Genomic DNA, 6,827 nt, shown 5'->3' on the forward strand with positions numbered 1-6,827 from the left:
CTGAATACATTCAGGCCTTCACTCAGCCACTATTTTACTGTAACAAAATACTCAGCATATAAGCTTTTAAGATTATAGATTTAACTCAACGATTTAAGTGGTTCTAACTGCACCTGTAATAAACATGTTAATATTTGATTATGATAACCCCTGTAATACAAATTATAACATAATGCCAGCAACTTCAATAAATGCTTGAATAAAATGATAATTAATACAATGATAAAGATGATGGTTATGAACAGTAACCATAAAATATTTCCTATAATTCTACAGAGTCACATACGTCCAAAAAATGATTTTGGTTACAAAACAAGCACTGAGTTTGATCTGACCCTTTATCTTTATGGCTTATTTGAATCCGTTCCAGTTTGTGTTTGTCATTGTTCTGTTCTGAAACTACAGCAACAGAAGTAGCAAAGCTACTGCTTTTAGTTTTAAACTGCGCCTTTGAAGGTTTTGAAGCCATCTTTTCTTTTGCGTTTTGACTCTCTCCAAAAACAGGATCTAATGCAGCTCTTGTTTGCTTTTCAAGAAAATCAAGAAGATCTTTAAATCTTGCTCTGCGATTGCACTTTTCTGTTATATCAACAACTATTATTCGCCATTTATCGCGAAGTCTAAAAGGCAACTTTGAAACAAGAATCCTCATATTGGTGGAATTTTCCAGCTCATCAAGAAACCCGGCTTCATCCATTGTGTTGAAGCAGCTTCTTAGAAAGAATGTGTAAGCTCGTAATGCTGAAGCATCATCAGACTTTAAAACTGACCAGTTAAGAGCCTTGTCTATAAATGCAGATGTTATCTTTGCTCTGTTACCAAAGTTCCACTCAAGCTGCTTTTTTGCCTCAACATAAGCTGTCTGTGGACTCATGTGCATGCAACTTCTCACTAAAATTCTGGGCTGTCCTGTATTAAACTGTTCTAAATAATAAAGCCTATCCTGCATGTTATCAGTCTTGGTTTCTATTCCTTGCTCAAACGCCTTAAGAAAGGATCTAAAATGCAAAGGATCACCACCAAAAACAGGAATTTCTATAGCTGGAAGCAGTGACAACCTCTGTTGTTTTACAAGCATCTCAGTAATCTCATTTTGCTTTCTCATGATTTCTGTTAGGGCACTGCTGTGGCCATCAACCTGAGAAGAGATTGGCCTTGGGCTTTCCCCTTCTGGTTTAACCTTAGCAGGTGCATGTGTCTGTAGGGGTATTGGCAAAGGTGAATGAACTAAAGGGGCTTTCTTTGTTCTTGGAGTCTTTTGAGCTGTAGCAGCGGGTATGAACTCAGTAGATGTTCCAGAAGGAGCTGTAATCCCGCCTTCTGATTCAACCTCAGCCCTGGATGCAAGGCTCTGCCGATCCTGAGCAGAGGTGAAAATTTGCAGTTTTGCATCTGCTTTAACCAACTTAGTTCTTAGAGCTAATGCTTCTTTTCTTGCTTTTAACTGAACTTCTTCCAGTTCGAGCGCATGTTTTTCTTGCAGTGCGTCCACCTCCGCTTTCAAAGCGGCTCTTTCCACTTCAGCTTCCATCAGCGCCATTGAAGCCGCACGCGAGCTTTTACTCCTTAAACTTAAGGCTGCAGTAACATTACTGGGCGCTTTACTAGAGCGCTTGCTGACAGGTTTAGCAACTCGTTCAGAAATCATGTCGCTCGTTTCTTGCGCTACTTGTGAGACACTATCATGTGGCGCAATGTCGCTGTCATGAGATGCTACCTTTGATTCAACATTAGAGGCTGCAACTTCATCCTTTTGTGGATCAGGGTCTGCATTTATCCAAGTGTCGATTTCATGCAGAAAGTCTTTAAAACTGATCAGCTTAGGTTCATACCAATCGCTGTGATCTGTTTCCTTTTCATCATCGTTCAGCAATCTTTGAACTGCAGTCTGTAAGTCCATAAACTCTCCCAAATAATCATTAAACGTTTTCATGTGTTCATCTATGGAGGCTTTTGATTCTCCAGCATCAATGAGAGCATTAATGTCATTTCGTTTTCTTGTCAGAACGCCAAGCTTCGCTCTGCGTTTTTTAATTAAATTAAAAAGCTCTCTTTCTTGTTCCTCGATTTTAACCAGAAAATTCGTTTCACAATGTCCAAAAGATTATTCTTTAATACAAATGTTTCATGTTGCAGCTCAGCATTTCGGCTCATCCAAACAAAGTTTCGCATTTACTCACGAACTTTGCGTCATTTTTCAGTCCATTCTGCGAAGATCCAAACTTCCAAGTCCAATCTTGCAAGTTTTTCCAGCTTCCAAGTTGGCATCCATGCGAGTCAAAATGATTTTTTGACTTAAATGTCGCGGCCTTTTACGTTCCAAGTACCAAAAAAGTTCAAGAAAAGGCCGTGGGTGGCAACGGAAGGTTTGTTTTTGAACGCACTTCTGACTCCATTGTTTAAAAATCATATGGCGTTTATTAGTGATGGGTCCAGCAACACTGACGCACCGACGCTTGTATCAAGCTCACAGAGTGAAGCCTGTATCGGTGCGTGCGTCGCTTTAAGAAAAAGTCACGTGATCGATACAGCTGCTGTATCTCTCATTACCAACGCGCCAAACTGTGTTTAAAAGGTACCGCATCCGCATCAGCCAACGGAATGAGTCGCCACCAAAAAAAACACACACACAAAATTACTCTGGCAAAGATTAAAAAAAAAAAATACACATCTCTCCATAACAAAATGGAGCTTGAAAGAAAAAGAGATGTTTCTGCTTTGTGGGATCATTTTGATCTTATAACTGCAAATAGTTTGTCTGTCTTTGTTTCAGTGTAATCTATCAGAATAGGAAAAAACAGCAATGTGACCTGCAGTGTAAATTATTTCTTTCATTTTATCAGGTTAAATGTCGCATCTGTTCTGCGGAGCTTTTTTACACAAAAAAGCACCTCCCCAGTGTTTAGGCATTACAGATACAAACATGAAAATAAGACAAACACACCAAGAATGAACACTGGTCGGGCTATATTGAAACTGAACAGCTTTATCATCATTTTTTTTAATTAATATGCGTTTTATTGTTTTGAATTCAAGCATCTAGGAAGACTGTTCTGGACCAGGCAGTCCTGAATTTTATTATAAAGGACTGCCAACCCCTTAGTATTGTGGAGAGAAACATTCCAAGATCAGAGGATCCTTTAACGTACTGGGGGAATAGGAAGACATCTTATCTGAACCTTTTCCACCTGGCTTTACAGTTTTTGTGTACCCCAGCTTCATCTGTGCCTGTGAGTTTTCCAAAGCTGGGGAAATGGTGTAAAAAAAAAAAAAAAAAAAAAACGCAATAGACTGAATGCAAAAACATTGGATAAACGTATTTTTCTGAATAGAAATTTATAATAAACTCTGAGTCAATTATATTTAAATGGGTAATATTATATTCACAATACTTTCATTTTAATTTTGACTTTATGTCATTCATAATATATTTTAAAGATGTCTACAATATTTGAAATGTAAAAGATAAAATGATTCCATGGAAAATACAATACCTTACAGTGTATAAAAGTATGACTAGGTCATTGAATCAGTGTCTGTTGTGAGTCTCAAGTAAGTTGCCTGTAATGATATTTAAGGTCCAGCAGGTGTCAGTATGGAGCAAAACAGCAACACTGTGTCGACACAGTATCAATACAGTTTGGGGAATGTGCTGAAACGCTTCACGAGGCTTCAGCTACCCATCACTAGCGTTTATTCCGTGGAAATTTACAAACAAAAATAAACCAAATAACTTCTTACAACTTAAAATTAAACGAAAGTTAACTTAATTTGTTTTAACAACTTCAACAGTGGTCAAAAAATCATTTTCGAACCCTCCCGTCCTACCATCTGACATTTGCAAACAAAAAACATCCTTACCACACCTCTCCAGGGTGCTCTTAATTCCCTGATTAATGGGAGGGTCCATAAGCTAAGCCAATCACTTTCCAAAACTTTCTCCAAGAAAACTAATTACAAATTTACATAACAAAAACTAGGCCAGCACATTCCTACAACTGCAAAGGAAAAACAAAAATGAATACAAATTGCATTCTATAAACATTCAACGAAAATGGCCACAACACCCGTATTTCTTAGTGTGTGTCATTGCATGTGTGTTGAGTTTACTGTTTTATTGTGAAGGTCTGTGTCCTATGTCAGTGTATTCAGTTGCGTCCTCCCTGTCTCGTCAGATTCATTAGGTTCAGCTGTGTCACCCTCCTGTGTGCAGTTTCCTTGTTTCCCTCTGGGTGTATTTATAGCATGTGTCCTCTTGTGTACGTTTTTGGTCCATCTGTGTTCCTCCATGCTGTTCTCCCTGCTTGTCATTCTTTGAGTTACCACTGCCCTCCTTCCCTCATGTTCAGGTTTGTTGTTTAGTTCTTAGTTTTTCCAGTTTACATTATTTCTTAGTTCTGTTTCTCACCACCCTTGCTTTTGGTTGTATGTTACTCTCCTTAAATAAATTTATAGCATTAAAGAAGAGGTGGTTTGAAAGAGGAGTAAAAGAAGCCATTTATGTCCACTGTAGGCGACCATCTTTGAACAGAGGCGGTGGTTTATGACACCAACTGTCTGCCATCTATAATCCAGTTTTGAGATCCCTTCACAGACGCCTTAACTCCCACTCACATCCTGGGCCATCTGACCTCAGGAAATTACATGATAGGCGGGGGCCAGGTTTCACAATGAGCTCACCTGAAACCTTGGCTGATTGTGACCCACACCCATTTTCACACCTTGGCTCATGTGATTAGGTAGAGGATCATTAGGGGGGTCCATTGTCCCTCTCGGTGGGACACTCCCACAGAGCTTAAATCTGGGACTCTTCACCATTTGACCCTAGAACTGAAGAAGCTTCTCGGATGAGAGGTGAAACGTCTTCAAGCAACTTAAAGAAGTTCAGACGCTTTTCTTTCCAAGCTCCTTAGACTACGATGACCTGGATGACTGAGAACCTTCACAGACATACTCCTTAAATAAAGCTCACTCACATCTCAGCCAGTGCCTTCACTTTGGGTCCTTCATTCATACCTCAACATGGCTTGCCTCACAACCATGACAGTAGCAGTGGTAGCAAAAGTCTTTAAAGGGGCTCAAAATATGCTAGAGAGGAAGTAAATATATTAAAAAGGCCCCAATACAGAACCTTGTGGCACATCTTAGGTGAGGGAAATGGAAGATGACCTGTACTTAGAAACTGCCACAGAAAAGTATCATTAATACAAATATGAGGCGAACCATCCAAGGCAGATCCAGATACACCGACCCAGTATTTCAGCCTTTCAAGCAGAATGTGATGGTGAACTGTATCAAAGGACAGAAACAGTTTCTTCCTGTTAAAAGGGAGTTTTTCCTTCCCACTGTCGCCAAAGTGCTTGCTCATAGGGGGTCATATGATTGTTGGGTTTTTCTCTGTATTTATTATTGTGCTATCTACTGTACAATATAAAGCGCCTTGAGGCGACTTTTGTTGTGATTTGGCGCTATATAAATAAAATTGAATTGAATTGAATTGAAACATGGTCATAAACTGTTGAGAGGGGCTGGCATAGGGAGAGGAGAAGTAAAATGTATTTATATAGCGCTTTTCACAGATAAAAAAAAAATAACAAAGTGGTTTACAACACAAGTAATGCAAATATAAAACAATTTAACAGTAAATAGCAATGTAAAACAACAAAAGCAATGTAAGAGGAAATTCATAAAATGCTTTTCTAAATAAAAATGTCTTCAGCTGTTTTTTAAAAGAATCAATGGAGTCCGTGCAGTGTAGAGACAATGGAAGAGAATTCCAAAACTGTGGTGCCACTGCCTGCAAGGCCCTATCACCACGAATTTTAAAACAAGTTCGCGGTACCACCAGCAGGCTCTGATTTAATGGCCTTAAAGCTTGAGAAGATGAATGTGGTTTCAGAAGGCCAGATAAATATTGGGGAGCTTGACCATGTAGGGCCCTAAAGGTTAAGAACTAAACTTTTAAAATGAAACCTAAAACTAATATGGGATCTTCTCTTGGTGCCTGTTAAGAGTCGTGCTGCAGCATTCTGCACAGTCTAAAGACAATTTAAGGCTGATTTGTTAAAACAAGTAAAAAGGCCATTACAGTAGTCTAAACGACAGGAAATAAAAGCATAAATAATCATCTCAAGTTTAGGTTTTGACACCATTAGTCTGTTTAGAAATATTCCGTAAATGATAAAAACAGTTTCGGACCAGCTGCTTAGAATGCTGCTCGAGCGACATCGAGCTGTCAAATATGACACCGAGGTTTCTGAGGCTCAATTTAACAGAAGGGTCTAAGAAGCTGACATACTGCCTAATTTCTGAGACCATATGGTCTGGAGCAACAATTACAGTTTCTGTTTTATCAGAGTTTAGTTGGAGAAAATTGTGATTCAACCATTGGTTGATTTCTGTCAGGCAATTTACTTAAAAAATAAAAAAGTAATAATTATTTTATATTTATGGAAAGAACTGAAGTTATTTAAAAGCTTTATGCAGAAAAAATGACAAAAAAACAACAACAACAAAAAATTACAGGCCTAACCTGTAGGTGGCCACTTTTGGCCACAATCAAGATGAAAGGGTAGTGATTTTAAACAAGACCTGAGGGTTAAATTAGACAATTTATAAAACTCAGAAATCCTGAAGGAACAGTACAGTTGAATGTCATCAGCATAGAGATGATAGGAGATATTTTTATAGCGCTTAATAATTTTGCCTTGGGGGAATACATAAAGTAGAAAGAGAATTGGACCCAGGAAAGATCCCTGAGGTACCCCACATGGCAAAACTGTTAAGTCTGACATCACAAGATTCATGCAAACAGTAAAAGATCTATC

The sequence above is a fragment of the Oreochromis niloticus genome, unplaced genomic scaffold (assembly GCF_001858045.2).
Source record: "Oreochromis niloticus isolate F11D_XX unplaced genomic scaffold, O_niloticus_UMD_NMBU tig00007971_pilon, whole genome shotgun sequence".
In the NCBI taxonomy this organism is placed as follows: Eukaryota; Metazoa; Chordata; class Actinopteri; order Cichliformes; family Cichlidae; genus Oreochromis; species Oreochromis niloticus.